This window comes from Oncorhynchus mykiss, chromosome 3 (genome assembly GCF_013265735.2).
Source record: "Oncorhynchus mykiss isolate Arlee chromosome 3, USDA_OmykA_1.1, whole genome shotgun sequence".
Lineage (NCBI taxonomy): Eukaryota > Metazoa > Chordata > Actinopteri > Salmoniformes > Salmonidae > Oncorhynchus > Oncorhynchus mykiss.
The window spans coordinates 77,478,861-77,504,759 of record NC_048567.1 but is presented as its reverse complement, the minus strand read 5'-3'; the positions used below and the strand labels follow the sequence as shown (position 1 = coordinate 77,504,759).

Genomic DNA, 25,899 nt, shown 5'->3' with positions numbered 1-25,899 from the left:
TTAGAAATATAACTTTGCTCTGTGCTTCTCCAATCACGCGCTTCGTAGCCTATAGCCTATAAATCATTTGATTGAGACCACACTAAATAGCCAAAAGGCGCACTTGATATTTCGTGCCCAGCAGAGAATCAGAGATGGGGGCGGCATCGATATACACTGAGTGTACAATTATTATTATAATTTGTAAAAAAAAAAAATGTAACCTTCATTTAACTAGGCAGGTCAGTTAACAACAAATTCGTATTTACAATGACGGCCAACCCCAGCCACACCTGGACGACGCTGGGCCAATTGTGCACCGCCCTATGGGACTCCCAATCTCGGCCGGATGTGATACAGCCTGGATTCCAACCAGGGATACGCCTCTTGCACTGAACTGCACTGCCTTAGACCGCAGCGCCACTCGGGAGCACAACTGCTCTTTCCATGACATAGACTGACCAGGTGAATCCAGGTGAAAGCTATGATCCCTTATTGATGTCACCTGTTAAATCCACTTCAAATCAGTGTAGATGAAGGGGAGGAGACACGTTAAATAAGGATTTTTAAGCCGTGAGACAATTGAGACATGGATTGTATATGTGTGCCATTCAGAGGGTAAATGGACAAAACAAAATATTGAAGTGCCTTTGAACGGGGTATGGTATGGTAGTAGGTGCCAGGGGCACCGGTTTGTGTCGAAAACTACAACACTGCTGGGTTTCAAGCTTAACAGTTTCGTGTGTGTATCAAGAAGGGTCCACCACCTAAAGGACATCCAGCCAACTTGACACAACTGTGGGGATATCGGCCAGCATCCCTGTGGAACGCTTTCGACACTTGGTAGAGTCCAATTGTCTGTAACAATTGTTACAGACATATTCTTTCACTGTATCACAATTCCAGTGGGTCAGAAGTTTACATACACTAAGTTGACTGTGCATTTAAACAGCTTGGAAAATTTCAGAAAATGATGTCATGGCTTTAGAAGCTTCTGATAGGCTAATTGACATAATTTGAGTCAATTGGAGGTGTACCTGTGGATGTATCTCAAGGCCTACCTTCAAACTCAGTGTTCTTTGCTTGACATCATGGGAAAATCTAAAGAAATCAGCCAAGACGGCAGATTTTTTTCTTTGTAGACCTCAACAAGTCTGGTTCGAAGCCTGAAGGTACCATGTTCATCTGTACAAACAATAGTATGCAAGTATAAACGCCATGTGACCACGCAGCCTTAATACCGCTCAGGAAGGAGACGCGTTCTGTCTCCTAGAGATGAACGTACTTTGGTGTGAAAAGTGCAAATCAAGCCCAGAACAACAGCAAAGGACCTTGTGAAGATGCTGGAGGAAACAGGTACAAAAGTATCTATATCCACAGTAAAACGAGTCCTATATCGACATACCCCGAAAGGCCACTCAGCAAGGAAGACGCCACTGCTCCAAAACTGCCATAAAAAGCCAGAATACGGTTTGCAACTGCACATGGGGACAAAGATAGTAATTTTTGGAGAAATGTCCTCTGGTCTGATGAAACAAAAATATAACTGTTTGGCCATAATGACCATCCTTATGTTTGGAGGAAAAAGGGGGATGCTTGGCAGGCCGAAGAACACCATCCCGACCATGAAGCACGGGGGTGGAAGCATCATGTTGTGAAGTCAGAGCCCCAGGCTACGTCTGCCTGTCCTCTCCTCGGTCCGACTTACACGTTACCTTGGTGAGGAACTCCTCCAGATTCCCCACAGAGAGGCGAGTCTGTTGCTGGATGAACTGCTCAAAGCTGAACTTCAGGTGGGGGTCTACGTCCTTCTCCCAGTCGATGTATTGTTCTTTTATCTCAGGTGATCCCTAAGGTCCAACAGAGACAGAGAGACAGAGTTTAGTTACTAGTACAGGGCGTCCTATTAAATCGGCATGGCCGATTCATTGGGGCTGATTTCAAGTTTTCATAACAATCGGTAATCAGCATTTTTGGCCGCCGATTATGGCCGATTACATTGCACTCCACGAGGAGACTGCGTGGCAGGCTGACCACCTGTTACACGAGTGCAGCAAGGAGCCAAGATAAGTTGGTAGCTAGCATTAAACTTATCTAGCAACTAATCTTATAAAAAAAAAATCAAACTACACATGGTTGATGATATTACTAGTTTAACTAGCTTGTCCTGCGTTGCATATAATTGATGCGGTGCCTGTTAATTTATCATCAAATCACAGCCTACTTCGCCAAACGGGTGATGATTTAACAAAAGTGCATTCGCAAAAAAGGACTGTCGTTGCACCAATGTACCGAACCATAAACATCAACGCCTTTCTTAAAATCAATACACAAGTATATTTTTTAAACCTGCAAATTTAGCCCGTAAGCAATATTAACTAGGGAAATTGTGTCACTTCTCTTGCGTTCTGTGCAAGCAGAGTCAGGGTATATGCAGCAGTTTGGGCCACCTGGATTGTTACAAACTATGTAAAGAGCATTTCTTCCTAACAAAGACTGTAATTAGTTTGCCAGAATTTTACATAATTATGACATAACATCGAAGGTTGTGCAATGTAACAGCAATATTTAGACTTATGGATGCCACCCGTTAGATAAAATACCGAACGGTTCCGTATTTCACTAAACGTTTTGTTTTCGAAATTATATTTTCCAGCAGCTCTTCGCAATGCTTGAAGCACAGCGCTGTTTATGACTTCAAGCCTATCAACTCCCGAGATTAAGCTGGCAATACTATAGTGCCTATAAGAACTTCCCATAGTCAAAGGAAAATGAAATACAAATGGTATAGAGAGAAATAGTCCTAATAATTCCTATAACTACAACTGGGAATATAGAAGACTCATGTTAAAGGGAAACTCCAGCTTTCATATGTTCTCATGTTCTGAGCAAGGAACTGAAACGATAGCTTTCTTACATGGCACATATTGCACTTTTACTTTTTTCTCCAACACTGTGTTTTTGCATTACTTAAACCAAATTGAAAATGTTTCATTATTTATTTGAGACCAAATAGATTTGTATTTATGTATTATATTATTAAAAGTTAGTTAGTTACTAGTAACTGGTATTGCAGATGAGGTCCAACAGAGATAGGTTAGTTAGTTACTAGTACATAGTAATATAGATGAGGTCCAGAGAGAGGTTAGTTAGTTACTAGTACTGTAGATTATGTCCAGAGAGAGGTTAGTTAGTTACTAGTACATAGTACTGTAGATGAGGTCCAGAGAGAGGTTAGTTAGTTACTAGTACATAGTACTGTAGATTAGGTCCAGAGAGAGGTTAGTTAGTTACTAGTACATAGTACTGTAGATTAGGTCCAGAGAGAGGTTAGTTAGATACTAGTACTGTAAATGAGGTCCAAAGAGAGGTTAGTTACTAGTACATAGTACTGTAGATGAGGTCCAGAGAGAGGTTCGTTTCTAGTACATAGTACTATAGATTAGGTCCAGAGAGAGGTTAGTTAGTTACTACTACTGTAGATGAGGTCTAGAGAGAGGTTAGTTACTAGTACATAGTACTATAGATTAGATCCAGAGAGAGGTTAGTTAGTTACTAGTACATAGTACTGTAGATTAGGTCCAGAGAGAGGTTAGTTAGTTAGTTAATTAGTTAGTTAGTTACTAGTACATAGTGCTGTAGATTAGGTCCAGAGAGAGGTTAGTTAGTTAGTTACTAGTACACAGCAATGTATATTAGGTCCAGAGAGAGGTTAGTTAGTTACTAGTACATAGTACTGTAGATTAGGTCCAGAGAGAGGTTAGTCAGTTACTAGTACACAGCAATGTATATTAGGTCCAGAGAGAGGTTAGTTAGTTACTAGTACATAGTACTGTAGATGAGGTCCATAGCGAGGTTATTTACTAGTACATAGTACTGCAGATTAGGTCCAGAGAGAGGTTAGTTAGTTACTAGTACATAGTACTGTAGATTAGGTCCAGAGAGAGGTTGGTTAGTTACTACTACTGTAGATGAGGTCTAGAGAGAGGTTAGTTACTAGTACATAGTACTATAGATTAGGTCCAGAGAGAGGTTAGTTAGTTACTAGTACATAGCACTATAGATTAGGTTCAGAGAGAGGTTAGTTAGTTAGCTACTAGTACATAGTACTGTAGATTAGGTCCAGAGAGAGGTTATTTACTAGTACATAGTACTGTAGATTAGGTTCAGATAGAGGTTAGTTAGTTACTAGTACATAGTACTGTAGATTAGGTTCAGATAGAGGTTAGTTAGTTACTAGTACATAGTACTGTAGATTAGGTCCAGAGAGAGGTTAGTTAGTTAGTTACTAGTACATAGTACTGTAGATTAGGTCAAGAGAGAGGTTATTTACTAGTACATAGTACTGTAGATGAGGTCCAGAGAGAGGTTATTTACTAGTACATAGTACTGCAGATTAGGTCCAGAGAGAGGTTAGTTAGTTACTACTACTGTAGATGAGGTCTAGAGAGAGGTTAGTTACGAGTACATAGTACTATAGATTAGGTCCAGAGAGAGGTTAGTTACTACTACTGTAGATTAGGTCCAGAGAGAGGTTAGTTAGTTACTAGTACATAGTACTGTAGATTAGGTCCAGAGAGAGGTTAGTTAGCTACTAGTACATAGCACTGTAGATTAGGTCCAGAGAGAGGTTAGTTAGTTAGTTACTAGTACATAGTACTGTAGATTAGGTCAAGAGAGAGGTTAGTTAGTTACTAGTACATAGCACTATAGATTCGGTTCAGAGAGAGGTTAGTTAGCTACTAGTACATAGCACTGTAGATTAGGTCCAGAGAGAGGTTAGTTAGTTACTATTACATAGTACTGTAGATTAGGTCCAGAGAGAGATTAGTTAGCTACTAGTACATAGTACTGTAGATTAGGTCCAGAGAGAGGTTAGTTAGTTAGTTACTAGTACATAGTACTGTAGATTAGGTCAAGATAGGGGTTAGTTAGTTACTACTACTGTAGATGAGGTCTAGAGAGGTTAGTTAGTTACTAGTACTGTAGATTAGGTCTAGAGAGAGGTTAGTTAGTTACTAGTACATAGTACTGTAGATGAGGTCCAGAGAGAGGTTAGTTAGTTACTAGTACATAGTACTGTAGATTAGGTCCAGAGAGAGGTTAGTTAGTTACTAGTACATAGTACTGTAGATTAGGTCCAGAGAGAGGTTAGTTAGATACTAGTACTGTAAATGAGGTCCAAAGAGAGGTTAGTTACTAGTACATAGTACTGTAGATGAGGTCCAGAGAGAGGTTCGTTTCTAGTACATAGTACTATAGATTAGGTCCAGAGAGAGGTTAGTTAGTTACTACTACTGTAGATGAGGTCTAGAGAGAGGTTAGTTACTAGTACATAGTACTATAGATTAGATCCAGAGAGAGGTTAGTTAGTTACTAGTACATAGTACTGTAGATTAGGTCCAGAGAGAGGTTAGTTAGTTAGTTAATTAGTTAGTTAGTTACTAGTACATAGTGCTGTAGATTAGGTCCAGAGAGAGGTTAGTTAGTTAGTTACTAGTACACAGCAATGTATATTAGGTCCAGAGAGAGGTTTGTTAGTTACTAGTACATAGTACTGTAGATTAGGTCCAGAGAGAGGTTAGTCAGTTACTAGTACACAGCAATGTATATTAGGTCCAGAGAGAGGTTAGTTAGTTACTAGTACATAGTACTGTAGATGAGGTCCATAGCGAGGTTATTTACTAGTACATAGTACTGCAGATTAGGTCCAGAGAGAGGTTAGTTAGTTACTAGTACATAGTACTGTAGATTAGGTCCAGAGAGAGGTTGGTTAGTTACTACTACTGTAGATGAGGTCTAGAGAGAGGTTAGTTACTAGTACATAGTACTATAGATTAGGTCCAGAGAGAGGTTAGTTAGTTACTAGTACATAGCACTATAGATTAGGTTCAGAGAGAGGTTAGTTAGTTAGCTACTAGTACATAGTACTGTAGATTAGGTCCAGAGAGAGGTTATTTACTAGTACATAGTACTGTAGATTAGGTTCAGATAGAGGTTAGTTAGTTACTAGTACATAGTACTGTAGATTAGGTTCAGATAGAGGTTAGTTAGTTACTAGTACATAGTACTGTAGATTAGGTCCAGAGAGAGGTTAGTTAGTTAGTTACTAGTACATAGTACTGTAGATTAGGTCAAGAGAGAGGTTATTTACTAGTACATAGTACTGTAGATGAGGTCCAGAGAGAGGTTATTTACTAGTACATAGTACTGCAGATTAGGTCCAGAGAGAGGTTAGTTAGTTACTACTACTGTAGATGAGGTCTAGAGAGAGGTTAGTTACGAGTACATAGTACTATAGATTAGGTCCAGAGAGAGGTTAGTTACTACTACTGTAGATTAGGTCCAGAGAGAGGTTAGTTAGTTACTAGTACATAGTACTGTAGATTAGGTCCAGAGAGAGGTTAGTTAGCTACTAGTACATAGCACTGTAGATTAGGTCCAGAGAGAGGTTAGTTAGTTAGTTACTAGTACATAGTACTGTAGATTAGGTCCAGAGAGAGGTTAGTTAGTTACTAGTACATAGCACTATAGATTCGGTTCAGAGAGAGGTTAGTTAGCTACTAGTACATAGCACTGTAGATTAGGTCCAGAGAGAGGTTAGTTAGTTACTATTACATAGTACTGTAGATTAGGTCCAGAGAGAGATTAGTTAGCTACTAGTACATAGTACTGTAGATTAGGTCCAGAGAGAGGTTAGTTAGTTAGTTACTAGTACATAGTACTGTAGATTAGGTCAAGATAGGGGTTAGTTAGTTACTACTACTGTAGATGAGGTCTAGAGAGGTTAGTTAGTTACTAGTACTGTAGATTAGGTCTAGAGAGAGGTTAGTTAGTTACTAGTACATAGTACTGTAGATGAGGTCCAGAGAGAGGTTAGTTAGTTACTAGTACATAGTACTGTAGATTAGGTCCAGAGAGAGGTTAGTTAGTTACTAGTACATAGTACTGTAGATTAGGTCCAGAGAGAGGTTAGTTAGATACTAGTACTGTAAATGAGGTCCAAAGAGAGGTTAGTTACTAGTACATAGTACTGTAGATGAGGTCCAGAGAGAGGTTCGTTTCTAGTACATAGTACTATAGATTAGGTCCAGAGAGAGGTTAGTTAGTTACTACTACTGTAGATGAGGTCTAGAGAGAGGTTAGTTACTAGTACATAGTACTATAGATTAGATCCAGAGAGAGGTTAGTTAGTTACTAGTACATAGTACTGTAGATTAGGTCCAGAGAGAGGTTAGTTAGTTAGTTAATTAGTTAGTTAGTTACTAGTACATAGTGCTGTAGATTAGGTCCAGAGAGAGGTTAGTTAGTTAGTTACTAGTACACAGCAATGTATATTAGGTCCAGAGAGAGGTTTGTTAGTTACTAGTACATAGTACTGTAGATTAGGTCCAGAGAGAGGTTAGTCAGTTACTAGTACACAGCAATGTATATTAGGTCCAGAGAGAGGTTAGTTAGTTACTAGTACATAGTACTGTAGATGAGGTCCATAGCGAGGTTATTTACTAGTACATAGTACTGCAGATTAGGTCCAGAGAGAGGTTAGTTAGTTACTAGTACATAGTACTGTAGATTAGGTCCAGAGAGAGGTTGGTTAGTTACTACTACTGTAGATGAGGTCTAGAGAGAGGTTAGTTACTAGTACATAGTACTATAGATTAGGTCCAGAGAGAGGTTAGTTAGTTACTAGTACATAGCACTATAGATTAGGTTCAGAGAGAGGTTAGTTAGTTAGCTACTAGTACATAGTACTGTAGATTAGGTCCAGAGAGAGGTTATTTACTAGTACATAGTACTGTAGATTAGGTTCAGATAGAGGTTAGTTAGTTACTAGTACATAGTACTGTAGATTAGGTTCAGATAGAGGTTAGTTAGTTACTAGTACATAGTACTGTAGATTAGGTCCAGAGAGAGGTTAGTTAGTTACTTACTAGTACATAGTACTGTAGATTAGGTCAAGAGAGAGGTTATTTACTAGTACATAGTACTGTAGATGAGGTCCAGAGAGAGGTTATTTACTAGTACATAGTACTGCAGATTAGGTCCAGAGAGAGGTTAGTTAGTTACTACTACTGTAGATGAGGTCTAGAGAGAGGTTAGTTATGAGTACATAGTACTATAGATTAGGTCCAGAGAGAGGTTAGTTACTACTACTGTAGATTAGGTCCAGAGAGAGGTTAGTTAGTTACTAGTACATAGTACTGTAGATTAGGTCCAGAGAGAGGTTAGTTAGCTACTAGTACATAGCACTGTAGATTAGGTCCAGAGAGAGGTTAGTTAGTTAGTTACTAGTACATAGTACTGTAGATTAGGTCCAGAGAGAGGTTAGTTAGTTACTAGTACATAGCACTATAGATTCGGTTCAGAGAGAGGTTAGTTAGCTACTATTACATAGCACTGTAGATTAGGTCCAGAGAGAGGTTAGTTAGTTACTATTACATAGTACTGTAGATTAGGTCCAGAGAGAGATTAGTTAGCTACTAGTACATAGTACTGTAGATTAGGTCCAGAGAGAAGTTAGTTAGTTAGTTACTAGTACATAGTACTGTAGATTAGGTCCAGAGAGGGGTTAGTTAGTTACTACTACTGTAGATGAGGTCTAGAGAGGTTAGTTAGTTACTAGTACTGTAGATTAGGTCTAGAGAGAGGTTAGTTAGTTACTAGTACATAGAACTATAGATCAGGTCTAGAGAGAGGTTAGTTAGTTACTAGTACATAGTACTGTGGATTAGGTCCAGAGAGAGATTAGTTAGTTACTACTACTGTAGATTAGGTCTAGAGAGAGGTTAGTTAGTTACTAGTACATAGAACTATAGATCAGGTCTAGAGAGAGGTTAGTTAGTTACTAGTACATAGCACTGTAGATTAGGTCCAGAGAGAGGTTAGTTAGTTACTAGTACACAGTACTGTAGATTAGGTCCAGAGAGAGGTTAGTTAGTTAGTTACTATTACATAGTACTGTAGATTGGGTCCAGAGAGGGGTTAGTTAGTTACTATTACTGTAGATGAGGTCTAGAGAGGTTAGTTAGTTACTAGTACTGTAGATTAGGTTCAGAGAGAGGTTAGTTAGCTACTAGTACATAGTACTGTAGATTAGGTCCAGAGAGGGGTTAGTTAGTTACTACTACTGTAGATGAGGTCTAGAGAGGTTAGTTAGTTACTACTACTGTAGATTAGGTCCAGAGAGTGGTTAGTTACTAGTAACTGGTATTGTAGATTAGATCCAGAGAGTGGTTAGTTACTAGTACATAGTACTGTAGATTAGGTCCAGAGAGAGGTTAGTTAGTTACTACTACTGTAGATTAGGTCCAGAGAGTGGTTAGTTACTAGTAACTGGTATTGTAGATTAGATCCAGAGAGTGGTTAGTTACTAGTACATAGTACTGTAGATTAGGTCCAGAGAGGGGTTAGTTAGTTGCTACTACTGTAGATTAGGTCCAGAGAGTGGTTAGTTAGTTACTAGTAACTGGTATTGTAGATGAGGGACCTCCCAAATGACATATATGAGGTTTTCTGACATAGAAACTCCTGGTCCTGTATGTGTAGGATGTATTTCAACCAAATCTAAAGAACTTTACCTCTAAGAGATATTCTAGGATGGCATTGGGGCTGTAGAGTCTGAAGAAACTAGGTACAGATTTGGGGTTCATCATTTTGAAGGCAGCATCTGCTTTGAAACAGGAAAATTAAAGATGGATCTTGCTGAAGAAGGATTAGAGTGCTCTCTAGTGTTACAAATTAAATCTGCCCTTGGAAGTACCAGAACAGGAGCAATTCTACCGACGGCTAGATAAGGCTATACAGTAACTCAAATTATAATGTTATAATAATAGCCATGTGCATTTGGACACAACAGTCATCCCTGACTGATTATGCTAATGTCATGACATGTTTTAAAGGAACCTCTTCTGTCCCTCCTCACCATCTCACCTCTGGTTCTCTTCAGGTCCAGAGAGATCTCCTTGATGGCAAAGTCTGTGTGGAATGTTCCCTCATGATAAACAGGTGTTTGATCAGAAACAGCTGACCGTCTACTTGTGTCCGAACAAAATTAGGTAGTAGTTTTGGAATTGTTAGCTAGATTACTCGTTGGTTATTACTGCATTGTCGGAACTAGAAGCACAAGCATTTCGCTACACTCGCATTAACATCTGCTAACCATGTGTATGTGACAAATAAAATTGGATTTGATATGATAGATTAAACCATACCGGTAACTTTAACATCAGAATATTTCAAATGTTAACCCCCCCCCCCCCCCCCCCCCAGAAAAACCCAGTATTGACCCATTTAAGAAGATAAAAAGGTGAAGAGATTTGGGAAGGACACCCTTTACAGTTAGAAATGTACACCCCAGAGGCCAGTTTATTAGGTATAACTATCTAGTACTGGGTCAGACCGCCCTTTGCCTCCAGAACAGTCTTAATTCTTTGGGGGATTGGAAACATTGCTCAATTGGCATCAAGGGACCTAACATGTGCCAGGAAAACACTCCCCACACCATCACACCACCGCCACCAGTCTGTACCGTTGACACCAGACAGTATGGGGCCATGGACTCATACTGCTCACACCAAATCCTGACTCTGCCATCAACATGACGCAACACGAACCGGTATTCGAAGGACCAGGCAATGTTTTTCCACTTCTCAATCGTCCAGTGTTCGTGATCATGTGTCCAATGGAGCCGCTTCTTGTTTTCAGCTGAGATGTCGTTCTGCACGCCACTGTTGTACTGCTCTGTCAATTGTCTGTTTGTCTGCCCGTCTGTTAGCTTGCACGATTCTTGCCATTCTCAGTTCGATCTCTCTCATCAACGAGCAGTTTTTGACCTCAGGACTGCCACTGACCACGTGTTTTTTGTTTGTTGCACTGTTCTCTGTAAACCCCAGGAGGACATTTCTGAGATACTGGAACTGGCACCGACGATCATACCTCGCTCAAAGTCGCTTAGGTCACTCGTTCGGCCCATTCAAACATTCAAATGGAACAGTAGTAACTGAATGCCCGTCTGCCTGCGTTACACAGCAAGCCATGGCCACGTGACTCACTGTGTGTAGGAGAAAACCATTTTGGTGTATCTGATAAACTGGCCACTGGATGTATAACGTGACGCATTACGTGCATGGCATTGTCCTTGTGCCTGAAATAAATCTGCAGCAATCTTGTTCTTGAGTATGACATCAGAGGCTTTGAGCAGGGACTGGATGCAGGCAGATAAGGCCTCTAGAGATAAGCCCAGGAAGGCTCCTCTCTGGAGGGACAACAAATCCCATGCATCAACAGGGTGGATGGCATCAACACAGGGACAACAGGGTGGACAGCATCAACACAGGGACAACAGGGTGGACAGCATCAACACAGGGACAACATGGTGGACAGCATCAACACAGGGACAACAGGGTGGACGGCATCAACACAGGGACAACAGGGTGGACAGCATCAAAACTGGGACAACATGGTGGATGGCATCAACACAGGGACAACAGGGTGGACAGCATCAACACTGGGACAACAGGGTGGACAGCATCAACACTGGGACAACAGGGCGGACAGCATCAACACAGGGACAACATGGTGGACAGCATCAACACAGGGACAACATGGTGGGCAGCATCAACACAGGGACAACAGGATGGACGGCATCAACACAGGGACAACAGGGTGGACAGCATCAACACAGGGACAACAGGGTGGACAGCATCAACACAGGGACAACATGGTGGACAGCATCAACACAGGGACAACAGGGTGGACGGCATCAACACAGGGACAACATGGTGGACAACAGGGTGGACAGCATCAACACACTACATGCGTACTATATGTATGCATGTATACACAGTATATAAATAATTTGTCAATAAAATAGCAAGTGCAATTTATGATTTATTCATTGAAACATTAATATCAACTGGTTATATTATATGGTGGACCAACAACCTTCAAAAAGGCAGTAACCTCAGTAGTGGTGCTTGTAACCTCAGTAGTGGTGCTTGTAACCTCAGTAGTGGTGCTTGTAACCTCAGTAGTGGTGCTTGTAACCTCAGTAGTGGTGCTTGTAACCTCAGTAGCGGTGCTTGTAACCTCAGTAGTGGTGCTTGTAACCTCAGTAGTGGTGCTTGTAACCTCAGTAGTGGTGCTTGTAACCTCAGTAGTGGTGCTTGTAACCTCAGTAGTGGTGCTTGTAACCTCAGTAGTGGTGCTTGTAACCTCAGTAGTGGTGCTTGTAACCTCAGTAGTGGTGCTTGTAACCTCAGTAGTGGTGCTGGTAGAAGCCTATGGCTATGCAATGAAATAGCCTCATTTTTGGAAAATGTAAAAGACAAGACGCTCTTATTTCCCAAGCCCCTTTATCACAGTCAAGACACACTTATTTTTTAAAAGTAAACAAAAACATGTAATATAAAAACAGAATAACAATAGAACAAAATATTTTTCCAAATGAAAACAGTTGCCAGAGCGAAATGATTAAATATTTAATTAATTATTATCAAATGATGCATATCTCGAACAGTTAGTCTGAAAGGGAGATAATTTGAAACGGGGCTCAAGTTTAAATCTTTTTTTTTCAGGGTTACAAGACAAAAATCGGTCCTCTTTTTCAGGGTAGCCTAGGCGGCAGGGTAGCCTAGTGGTTAGAGCGTTGGACTAGTAACCGGAAGGTTGCGAGTTCAAACCCCCGAGCTGACAAGGTACAAATCTGTCGTTCTGCCCCTGAACAGGCAGTTAACCCACTGTTCCCAGGCCGTCATTGAAAATAAGAATTTGTTCTTAACTGACTTGCCTGGTTAAATAAAGGTAAAATAAAAAAAAATAAAATAAAATATACAGATGTTCAATGTAGTTTATTCTGCCTGTTATTTTGAATTTTCTTAAATGGATGAACAATTCCACATTGAACACTGCATGGTGATGAATTCCAGACATCTGTTTCCTGAGGCGGCATATGCTTAATGATTCTGATGGAAACACGCTGTCTTTATCCAGTTTTTCTGTGCATATTTTACGATTTTTACATGATAAAAACTATGATCACTTGGCAAGGACTGTAGCTTGTATATCCCATCGGTTAGATACATTTCTATAGGCATTTATTTCTGTAGGCCTAACAGGAGTTAGTGTGCACACTCTGTGTGTGTATATAGAGAGGTCGAAACGCAATTGAATGAATGAGACACAGAGGGAATTTAGGGAGAAGGGCGTGATGCTTGGCTTGGCTTCTTTTTTTGTTGTGCCCTGCAAATGCACATGTACACATGGAACACTAGAGTCAAAGCAAATTAACGTTGTCTTTATTAAGACAAAATGTCACTTGCCTATTCGGGCAGACACCAAATAGTTTTACAGTATTCAATAAAAAAAATGAAATCTCTGGTTAATGATCAAGCTTTGACGTCTGTTGGAGTACTCATGGATTACTCATGTCCGGACGTAGTTTATTACAAGTTGAACAGGGAATTCAACACAGAAAACATCTAACAGGCCTCTTGGAGACAGGCTCTTTCTATTCTACTCAGACAGCACCAAGTGTACTGTAAACATCTGTAGTGTAAAACACCAGGCCAAGACCTTGTAGAAGTCAAAACAAAGGGCAGTGACTGTCAGCTGCTACAGAATCAATAATAAATCCGTGTCAATCACTATCAGTGGCACAGCGGTCTAAGGAACTGCATCTCAGGGCTTGAGGCGTCACTACAGACACCCTGGTTCGATTCCGGGCTGTATCACAAACGGCCATGATTGAGAGTCCCGTAGGGCGGCGCACAATTGGCCCAGCGTAGTCCGGGTTTGGCCAGTGTAGGCCGTCATTGTAAATAAGAATTGGCTTGCCTAGTTAAATTAAGGTTAAAAAAAACATTAAAAAAAAAACGAATTAACCTTAGATTAGTATATAGGGGCAAAATTCTCCCACTGACTTAAGACAGCAGTCAGTCAAACCTACCTCCATCCTCTCTAGTTTCTCAGGATAGGCCAGGTCCCCGGGGGCGGGGTTGTATCCGATGATGTCAGTCTGGATGTAGATGTGCATCCTGGACATCCTCCAGCATCTGCTTCACCACCGCCTCAAACACCCCCAGCTGACCAGCTACACACACCGTAACGTCATACACTCCTACTCAGCCTGGTTACACACCCTCGCTTATAGAAAGAAACACCATGTCCTAGGGATGATCCCTAGGTACAGTACTTCCTCTAGTCTAGGTGTGGGTACAGTACTTCCTCTAGTCTAGGTGTGGGTTTGGAGACAGTACTTCCTCTAGTCAAGGTGTGGGTACAGTACTTCCTCTAGTCTAGGTGTGGGTACAGTACTTCCTCTAGTCTAGGTGTGGGTACAGTACTTCCTCTAGTCTAGGTGTGGGTACAGTACTTCCTCTAGTCTAGGTGTGGGTACAGTTCTTCCTCTAGTCTAGGTGTGGGTACAGTACTTCCTCTAGTCTAGGTGTGGGTACAGTACTTCCTCTAGTCTAGGTGTGGGTACAGTACTTCCTCTAGTCTAGGTGTGGGTACAGTACTTCCTCTAGTCTAGGTGTGGGTACAGTACTTCTTCTAGTCTAGGTGTGGGTACAGTACTTCCTCTAGTCTAGGTGTGGGTACAGTACTTCTTCTAGTCTAGGTGTGGGTACAGTACTTCCTCTAGTCTAGGTGTGGGTACAGTACTTCCTCTAGTCTAGGTGTGGGTACAGTACTTCCTCTAGTCTAGGTGTGGGTACAGTACTTCCTCTAGTCTAGGTGTGGGTACAGTACTTTCTCTAGTCTAGGTGTGAGTTTGGAAAAGAAGATGCTCATCCTGACAGATGTGAAACATGAAGGCAAAGCCACAACGCACCTGGGAAGAGAACACAGAACAGACAGACAACATCATCGCTGGCAAAACATGTTGAAGGCTTCTCAGATAATATCATTTTCAGTAATGTGTTTGTACAGTATCTATGCAACTGTATCTGACAAATAAAATAAAACCAATCATAAGTAAATGGATCTTAGTAAAATACTGTGATCTTACTAATGCACAGCGGTCCTTGTTGTTTATAACGGTGTAGAAGTTATTACTTATGAGCCCTTAAACAAAAATGCAGTTAAGAAAAAATCTATTTAAAAAAAATAAGAGCAACAATAAAATAACACGAGGTTACAGTGAGGGAAAAAAGTATTTGATCCCCTGCTGATTTTGTACGTTTGCCCACTGACAAAGAAATGATGAGTCTATAATTTTAATGGTAGGTTTATTTGAACAGTGAGAGACAGAATAACAACAACAAAATCCAGAAAAACGCATGTCAAAAATGTTATAAATTGATTTGCATTTTAATGAGGGAAATAAGTATTTGACCCCGTCTCAATCAGAAAGATTTCTGGCTCCCAGATGTCTTTTATACAGGTAACGAGCTGAGATTAGGAGCACACTCTGAAAGGGAGGGGGTACCAGTATCGAGTAAATGTGTAAATATTCAGGGGTACAGGTTAGTCATGGTAATTGAGGAAATATGTACATGTTGGTAGGGGTTAAGTGACTATGCATAGATGACAAATATTGAGTAGCAGCAGCATAAATGCAAATAACCATTTAATTAGCTGTTCAGCAGTCTTATGGCTTGTGGGAAAAAGCTGTTCAGAGGCCTCTTGGACCTGGACTTGACGCTCTGGTACCGTTTGCCGTGCGGTAGCAGAGAGAACAGTCTATGACTGGGGTGGCTGGAGTCTTTGACAATTTTTAGGGCCTTCCTCTGACACTGCCTGGTAGAGGTCCGGGATGGCAGGAAGCTTGTAGCGCCTTGCGGTTGGAAGCTGAGCAGTTGTCATACCAGGCGGTGATGAAACCAGTCAGGATGCTCTCAATGGTGTAGCTGTTGAACTTTTTGAGGATGTGAGGATGATAGAGGCGGGTTACCCACTCACCGTCAAGGCACCCGGACCTGCTTCCCCTGTATCTGTGTCTTCTCTTCACGCGAATGACAGGGATTTGGGCCTGGTCGGGTATCTGGAATAAATCCTTTGCGTCCGACTCGTTAAAGAAAATAATCTTTGTTCAGTTCACGGTGAGTAATCGCTGTCCTGATATCCAGAAGCTCTTTTCGGTCATAATATGTACAAAATAATTTACAAATAACGCAAAAAAAAAAAAAAAACATTAAATAATAGCACAATTGATTAGGAGCCCATTACTAATGCATAGTGGTCTTTATTGTTTTGGCAGGTCAAGTCTGCGGTTGTGGCTGTGATGCTGGGGCTGAGGAGCTGCTCTCTCTGGTCCAGGTAGAACTGGTGGATCTCCTCCAACAGCTGATGGTACCTGGGGATGACAGAACACGGGTCGGCATTACACATAGACGACAGAACACTGGTCGTCATTACACATAGACGACAGAACACGGGTCGTCATTACACATAGATGACAGAACACGGGTCGGCATTACACATAGACGACAGAACACGGGTCGGCATTACACATAGACAACAGAACACGGGTAGGCATTACACAAAGATGACAGAACACGGGTCGGTATTACACATAGATGACAGGACACGGGTAGGCATTACACATAGATGACAGAACACGGGTCGGTATTACACATAGGTGACAGAACACGGGTAGGTTTTACACATAGATACAGTAACAGAACATTTGTAGGAATTAGGAAATAAATGTAAATAATAATGGCACCCGGAGGGGATGGCTGCCATTTTATTGGCTCTTAACCAACCGTGCGGAGTGGCTAATCTAGATGTGGCAGGGCTTGCAAACTATTACATACTACAAAGGGAAGAACAGCCGCAAGCTGCCCAGTGAGACAAACCTACCAGATGAGCTAAATTACTTCTATGCTTGCTTCTAGGCAAGTAACACTGAAACATGCATGAGAGCACCAGCTGTTGTGGACGATTGTGTGATCACACTCTCTGTAGCCGATGTGAGTAAGACCTTTAAACAGGTCAACATTCACAAGGCCGCTGGGCCAGATGGATTACCAGGACATGTACTCCAAGCTTGCACTGACCAACTGGCAAGTGTCTTCACTGACATTTTCAACCTCCCCCTGTCTGGGTTTGTATTACCAACATATTTCAAGCAGACCACCATAGGCCCTGTGCCCAAGAACACTAAGGTAACCTACCTAAATGACTACGGACCTGTAGCACTCACATCTGTTGCCATGAAGGCTGGTCATGGCTCACAACACCATTTTCCCAGGAACCCTAGACCCACTCCAATTCGCATAGCGCCCCAACAGATCCACAGATGATACAATCTCTATTGCACTCCACACTGCCCTTTCATGCCTGGAAAAAAGGAACACCTATGTGAGAATGCTACTCATTGACTACAGCTCAGTGTTCAACACCATAGTGTCCTCAAAGCTCATCACTAAGCTGAGGATCCTGGGACTAAACACTTCCCTCTGCAACTGGATACTGGACTTCCTGATGGGCCGCCCCCAGGTGGTAAGGGTAGGTAACAGCACATCCGCCACGCTGATCCTCAAGACAGGGGCCCCTCAGGGGTGCGTGCTCAGTCCCTTCCTGTACGCCCTGTTCACTCATGACTGCATGGCATTAAGTTTGCCGACAACACAATGGTGGTAGGCCTGATCACCAACCACGATGAGACAGGCTAGGGAGGAGATCAGAGACCTGGCCGTGTGGTGCTAAGACAACAACCTCTCCCTCAACATGACCAAGGAGATGATTGTGGACTACAGGAAAAGGAAGACCAAGCACCCCCACATTCTCAACGATGGGGCTGCAGTGAGCAGGGTTTCAAAGTTCCTTGCTGTCCACATCACCATAAACTAACATGGTCCAAGCACACCAAGACAGTCGTGAAGAGGGCATGACAAAATCTATTCCCCCTCAGGTCCTCAAATCCTCAAATGGTTCTACAGCTGCACCATCAAGAGCATCACTGCTAGGTATGGCAACTGCTCGGCCTCCGACCGCAAGGCACTACAGAGGGTAGTGCGTACGACCCAGTAAATCACAGATGCCAAGCTTCCTACCATCTAGGACCTCTATACCAGGCAGTGTCAGAGGAAGGCCCTAAAAATTGGCAGACTCCAGCCACCCTAGTCATAGACTCAAGTCCAAAAGGCAACACAAACAGCATCTACCCCCAAGCCATAAGACTCCTGAACATCTAAGCAGTGGCTACCCAGACTATTTGCAGTGTCCCCCCCCCCCCCCCCCCCCCCCCCCCCCCCCCCTTATGCTGCTGCTACTCTGTTCATTATCTATGCATAGTCACTTTAATAACTCTACCTTCATGTACATATTACCTCAACTACCTCGGATAACCGGTACCCCCGGCACATTGACTCTGTACCAGTACCCCCGTATATAGCCTAGCTATTGTTATTTTACTGCTGCTCTTTAATTATTTGTTACTTTTATTTCTTAAGGTATTTTGGTTAAGGGCTTGTAAGTAAAAATGTCACTGTAAAAGTCGTGTTGTATTTGGCGCATGTGACAAATAAACGTTGATTTGAATGATATAAAGATAACAGAACACACCACAGTAGGTGAGGCGATCCTGATAAGCCATGATCATACAGTACATGAACCCAATACTCACTCAAGTATTCTCTCTGACCTCTGTTCCATTTGTTCAATCAGCATCTGAAAGAACAATCACTATTATTATTACATCTCTACAAACACAACAGAGTTTTTCAACCAAAAGGAAGGCTTAGCAATTTGATGTTTAATTCCAACAGAATAAATAAATAATTCTACTCACTCTGTCTTTGGGTGCAGCTGCTCTGAACTTGACACAGTGTGAAGGCATCGTCTGGGTCCGTTAGACCCAACAGATCCTGAAAGAAAAATACATTTTAAATCAGACAGACAACTCAAGACAGAAGACTTGTCTACCAGTACCAAGTCAAAATCCATGATAAAAAAGCGGCCGAGGACTCCTTCCTACCCTTTTTGTTAAGTGGCTGGTGAGATTCTGCATAGCGTTCCCAGTGTGAGTCTTCATGAAGGGCTTTAGACAGACATTGTTGGAACTTGGTCAGATACACTGGGTAATCCTTAAAGTTTGCCTGGGAAAAAAGGAAGTAAATCAGCCAACATGAAGACACAGCTCTACAATAGAATACACACTTTCCTATGTGGGATGAAAATATAATTACATGGGAAGAAACATACTCTATACAGTCCTCCAATTTCGAAAGCATTGGTATAAATCCTTCACTGTTTACAGACCGTGTGGGCGGGTTTAATTTCTGCAGAGACAGGGCGAGAATGAACTTTTGCAAGGCTTGAGTCAGGAAAAAGATTAACCAATGACATTTGCTAAAGGATTTAAAATGCCACAGAAAGGAGGATGGGAACAGGGTCTAATACATTTTTTTTTTTTAAAGACAGCTAACCGTGTTGATGTTCTCCAACTCGTTGTTGTAAGAATGCTTCTGCTGTACGTTCTCAGTCAGAGCCACCAGTTCTGACTGTTTAAGAGAAAACTATCTGTTGACAGGGAACTAGGATTTTGATAACAGGTTGACATTTAAATGTCTGATGTTTTATTCCATAACAAATGGAAACAGGTCCATACTACTTTGTTCTGTTGGTACTTTTTGTGCCTCTGACACAGTCACATAAACAAAACGTGACTGTCAGATAACCAACATGTAGGCTACGTGACTGTGTCAGAGAACCTACATCTACAGTGGTTTCTCCACTAAATGTTTTGCGATTATGCTGCGGGATTTAAAGGTAATTTGTGGTTTAGTACGGTACCCTGCGACACCACTTCATTGCTCCAGACCACCACAAGGGGGAGTTAGAAAACTCCGATATTACTGTTAGGCCATATCACCCAGGGCGACTATCAAATGCTTCTCAAAGATGCCCTCTGGTGGTCAAACTAGCACTACACAGCATTAATGGTCCCAGTGCTTCACACTTAAATAAAGGGCCATTGAATTCTGCAGCACCATGCAAGCTGCACCGCAGTACGCTGCAATTTTTAAAGGATGAACCACTGTACCCTAAGTTGGTTCTCTGACACAGTCACAAAGTCTACGTGTTGGTCCTCAGCGCGGTCGTCGCTATTTACCACAGCCACAAAGTCATGAACTCCTCTTATTTCTACAATTTACCTTTTTAAAATTTAATTTGAAACTGAATCCTAACCTTAACCACACTGCTAACCCTATGCCTTAACCTTTAATGAAGACCAACAATACATGTTTTGTTTTCATACATTTTTACGGTACAGGTATGCCAATTTGTACTTTGTGGCTGTAATATCTAGTGGAAACCCGACAGCAGCAGACGGGGTCCGGGTCCGGGAAAAAGGGCGGAGTTCCAAAAAGGGGGAGGACTGTGACTACAGCTTCCAATAGTATGACTATTTTCAGAACACATGTAGACTTCATTGGTTGAAACGTTGAAAGGCTTCAAACGTTGCACACGGAAATTAAGATGTTAAATGAAGGTTTATGCTCAGGTGGAATTTACTGAACAGTGTTGTTCCAATGCAGTTGCAAGTCTGTAACATCAAATCAAACTTAATTTGTCACATGCGTTAAGAAAATATTTACCAAATAAACTAAAGTAAAAAATAATAAAAAGTAACAAAATAACATAACAATAAACAAGGCTATATACAGGGGGTACCGGTAATGAGTCAGTTTGCGGGGGGGGGGGGGTTCAGCGGTCTTATAGCTTGGGAGTAGAAGGGAGGACAGAGGCTTTTGGTCCCAGACTTGGTGCTCTGGTACCGCTTTTTATATTTTAGTTCACCTTTATTTAACCAGGTAGGCTAGTTGAGAACACCTTTATTTAACCAGGTAAGCCAGTTGAGAACAAGTTCTCATGTACAACTGCGACCTGGCCAAGATAAAGCAAAGCAGTGTGACACAAACAACACAGAGTTACACATGGAGTAAACAATAAACAAGTTAATAACACTTGGGTGACTGGAGTCTCTGACAATTTTATGGGCTTTCCTCTGACACCGCCTATTATATAGATCCTGGATTGCAGGAATCTTGGCCCCAGTGATGTACTGGGCCGTACGCATTACCCTCTGTAAAGCCTTACGGTCAGATGCCGAGCAGTTGCCATACCAGGCGGTGATGCAACCAGTCAGGATGCTCTCGATGGTGCAGCTTTAGAACTTTTTGAGGATCTGGGGACCCGTGCCAAATCCTAGGATAGAATTACAGTCAGATTTTCCAAATGGAGGGTGAGGGAGAGCTTGGCATGCATCTCTTTGTGTGGAGTAAAGGTGGTCTAGAGATTTTTTTCCTCTGGTTGCACATTCAGGTAAAATTTTTGTAAAACTGATTTAAGTTTGCCCTGCATTGAAATCACTGGCCACTAGGAGCGCCACTTCTGGGTGAGCATTTTCTTGTTTGCTTTTGGCCTTATAGATTTGGTTGAGTGCAGTCTTAGTGCCAGCATCGGTCTGTGGTGGTAAATAGACGGCTACGAATAATATAAATGAGAACTCTCTTGGTAGATAGTGTGGTCTACAGCTTATCATATCTTAGTACTCTACCTCAGGCGAGCAATATCTCGAAGACTTCTTTAATATTAGACATCGCGCACCAGCTGTTATTGACAAAAAGACGCACACACCCCAAAAAAGCACACGCCCCCATTTAGGACACTCTTTGACATTGTGTCACTAAACAGAGGAATGACGTAACCCAAAGCATCAATTTGCATGACAGCATAGAAGCACTCACTGCTGTTGCCCATCGCTCCTAGAATTAGATTAATAAGAATGTCCTTTTGGTATCTGCTACCTGGGTGGAGTTGAGTTGAAAATTCTTGGCTAGGTAACAGACTCTGTTAGTATGTGTAATGTGTAGGTAGATTGTAATGTGTGTGTTTTACCTGCTACCATACAGAGATGGTGACATTTACCACCAGGTGGAGCCCTGGATCAGATTTGACATCCAATAAGTGATTTTTCCACAATCTAAGGATATAACTAGGCATACGGAACACTTCTGTATGACTCTCAGAATTACAATAATATCAGACAAAACCATATCAAACTGTACTGGTTTGTAAATCAACATACGATGTTCTGAATGTATTTTTAAAAGAGAAACTTATACAAGGAGCAATCCCAAAAATACTGTATGTGGAATGTTTGTGAAAGCAAGAACCCTTGAACCAGACTGACAGACTCATAGACGGTCATGTATTGCGTCTATTCAACCACTTTATTATGAAGGGGTATGAGACAGTTTCTGCCCCCCAGCATGCAGTCTGTCTAGACGTGGATCGATAAGTCCCAAGAAACGTCAGAGATCTGCATCTAGTAATGACAAAAATATTAGGCATACATATATATCACGAGTTTCGTCTGTGTTTCCTTCTCTGTTGTTTTTTTTGCGCTGTTTTCAACCAAACAATCTGCTTTCATTTATGTGAAATGTTTATCTTCATAAGGGGCTCCTGAGTGGCGCAGCGGTCTAAGCCACTGCGTGTCAGTGCTAGAGGCGTCACTACAGACTTTGGTTCCATTCCAGGTTGTATCACAACCGGCCGTGATTGGGAGTCCCATAGGACGGCGTACAATTGGCCCAGTGTCATCCGGGTTAGGTCATTGTAAATAAGAATTTGTTCTTAACTGACTTGCCTAGTTTAATAAAGAATAAATATATATATATATATAAAAGAGTGGAGGAATAAAGGAGAAAATGTGATTACATAGTTAATGTTCTTCTAACAGAATGTTCTTTCTTTGTTGTGGTAGAAAAACAACCAATTTACCTTCAGTTAAAATATCATTTTCTTGCCCAACGTTGATACGTTCCATGTTTCTTTGCTATTCCTTGGAAAAATGGTGAATGTACTGTACAGTATATCCAATACATATAATCCACATCTGAATATAAGTTTCAAATAATAATTTGATATTAAAAAATCACCTGATATTGTTGCTTAATAAGTCTTTCCAATGTGTGTTATTCATTAATACAGTTTGTTAAAAAAATATAGTGTTTGAGACTACAGCTTTAGAATGTTCATCAAACAGTACACCGTATTGATTACACCGTATAGCAAGTACACTGTATAGCAAGTACACTGTATAACAAGTACACTATATAGCAAGTACACCGTATAGCAAGTACACTGTATAGCAAGTACACTGTATAGCAAGTACACAATATAGCAAGTACACTGTATAGCAAGTACACTGTATAGCAAGTACACCGTATAGCAAGTACACCGTATAGCAAGTACACCGTATAGCAAGTACACCGTTTAGCAAGTACACCGTATAGCAAGTACACTGTATAGCAAGTACACCGTATAGCAAGTACACCGTATAGCAAGTACACCGTATAGCAAGTACACCGTATAGCAAGTACACCGTTTAGCAAGTACACCGTATAGCAAGTACACCGTATAGCAAGTACACTGTATAGCAAGTACACCATATAGCAAGTACACCGTATAGCAAGTACACCGTATAGCAAGTACACCGTGTAGCAAGTACACCATATAGCAAGTGCACCGTATAGCAAGTACACCGTATAGCAAGTACACCGTATAGCAAGTACACCATATAGCAAGTACACCGTATAGCAAGTACACCGTATAGCAAGTACACCGTATAGCAAGTACACCGTATAGCAAGCACACCGTATAGCAAGCACACCGTATAGCAAGTACACCGTATAGCAAGTACACCATATAGCAAGTACACCATATAGCAAGTACACCGTATAGCAAGTACACCGTATAGCAAGTACACCATATAGCAAGTACACCGTATAGCAAGTACACCGTATAGCAAGTACACCATATAGCAAGCACACCGTATAGCAAGTACACCGTATAGCAAGTACACCGTATAGCAAGTACACCGTATAGCAAGTACACCGTATAGCAAGTACACCGTATAGCAAGTACACGTATAGCAAGTACACCGTATAGCAAGTACACCGTTTAGCAAGTACACCGTATAGCAAGTACACCGTATAGCAAGTACACCATATAGCAAGTACACCGTATAGCAAGTACACCGTATAGCAAGTACACCATATAGCAAGCACACCGTATAGCAAGTACACCGTATAGCAAGTACACCGTATAGCAAGTACACCGTATAGCAAGTACACCGTATAGCAAGTACACGTATAGCAAGTACACCGTATAGCAAGTACACCGTTTAGCAAGTACACCGTATAGCAAGTACACCGTATAGCAAGTACACCGTATAGCAAGTACACCATATAGCAAGTACACCGTATTGATTACACCGTATAGCAAGTACACCATATAGCAAGTACACTGTATAGCAATTTATTTGTTTCCTTCTTTTGAAAAGCATCTTACTGTATGACTATTTGAACACCATCGTTGCTTCATAATGGCCTCAGGGTGATCCGACTGCTGATAACCCCGTTCTGTGTCAGATTGCGTGCAAATCCACTGTTCTCTCAATGCTCTGAAATGACTAAATGTTCATGCAATAAAATAAATAGGATTTCTTGAACCGTGTTTTCAGTGACTTAGATAACTTCTTAATCAGTCGGCATGGTTAGAATCTCTTTCTATTCCTCTCTATTGGGATTGTCTCCGGTACCGTATCACCGAAACAACCGCCAACCTCGGTGAAGCCACAAGCCAATACTTTGTCCAAGATTAAAGGCCAGATTTAATATATTCCATCCTGCCTTAGCTGTCTTTATGCATTAGTTTGGAATACACAGCTACAGTCCAACATAGAAACATCTTATTCTGAAAACTAGGTATGCCTAACTACTGCACCTGCTATTTCACCCTGTGTACTTTTATTTAAACAGATAAGTGTATGTTAATACCACTGTGTGAATACCTCGTTTTTCAGCTTGTATAATGTTATTTAAACAGATAAGTGTATGTTAATACCACTGTGTAAATACCTCGTTTTTCAGCTTGTATAATGTTATTTAAACAGATAAGTGTATGTTAATACCACTGTGTAAATACCTCGTTTTTCAGCTTGTATAATGTTATTTAAACAGATAAGTGTATGTTAATACCACTGTGTAAATACCTCGTTTTTCAGCTTGTATAATGTTATTTAAACAGATAAGTGTATGTTAACACCACTGTGTAAATACCTCGTTTTTCAGCTTGTATAATGTTATTTAAACAGATAAGTGTATGTTAATACCACTGTGTAAATACCACAAATGCACATTTGATCAAATTGACCAGCAAAACCTTTTCACAGTCTTTAAATATATATATTTTTGTAAATAAATTATTTACAGACGTCTCCAATCAACATCATTCTAGCTGGACTGTGTTCGTGCACTCGGGCTCTGTCATGATCCATGTCACGAGGGTGTCTGCTGGTGAGGTCACAGTGAGTTCAGATAATTTTTTGTTGTTGTCTATTACTAGTTGAAAGGATCGGGGTCCAGTGGGGTCTTACTGGAGGATAAAGAGAGATGTCAGAAGGAATCTCATCACAGCTTCATTGTTGTTGTACGGTGCTGAAGTGGTCTGTAGATTAATAGTGATACACAGCCACCTAGCACTTCACGACACCTTATAAATCGGTGAAATGAATCTAAGCCACAAAATATCAAGTGGTTTTCTTTTGTTTTGCCTACAGAGTGTGTGTCTGAATTAAATGAAAATTAGTTAAGATTAGGTAACAGACAAATAAAAAGCATTATCATTACAATTCACACTTTATTTATGTAATTTTATTACATTTTTTAACACATTCCTATGTGTGACAATAATGATGCATTGGAAAAAGTCAAATTGCTCAAATACCAAAGGTACCGGCATGTGAGCATACCGAGCCAATAGGTGAGAAGAAAACAGTAAGGTATTTACAGAGATTGCACATGTTGTTTCTAATTACAATTAAGACATTATTTCTGTATTGAAATGTCACTTCAAATGGCTTTTCTTTAGAAGTTTTCAACATGAATCAACGTTTTTCAC

General features: G+C 41.1%; 1 pseudogene; it reads right to left on the bottom strand.

Moving 5' to 3' along the window:
* The window catches only part of LOC110504837, a 35,281-nt pseudogene extending 9,541 nt beyond the window's left edge, over positions 1 to 25,740 (bottom strand).
* Positions 25,741 to 25,899: the final 159 nt, after the last annotated feature.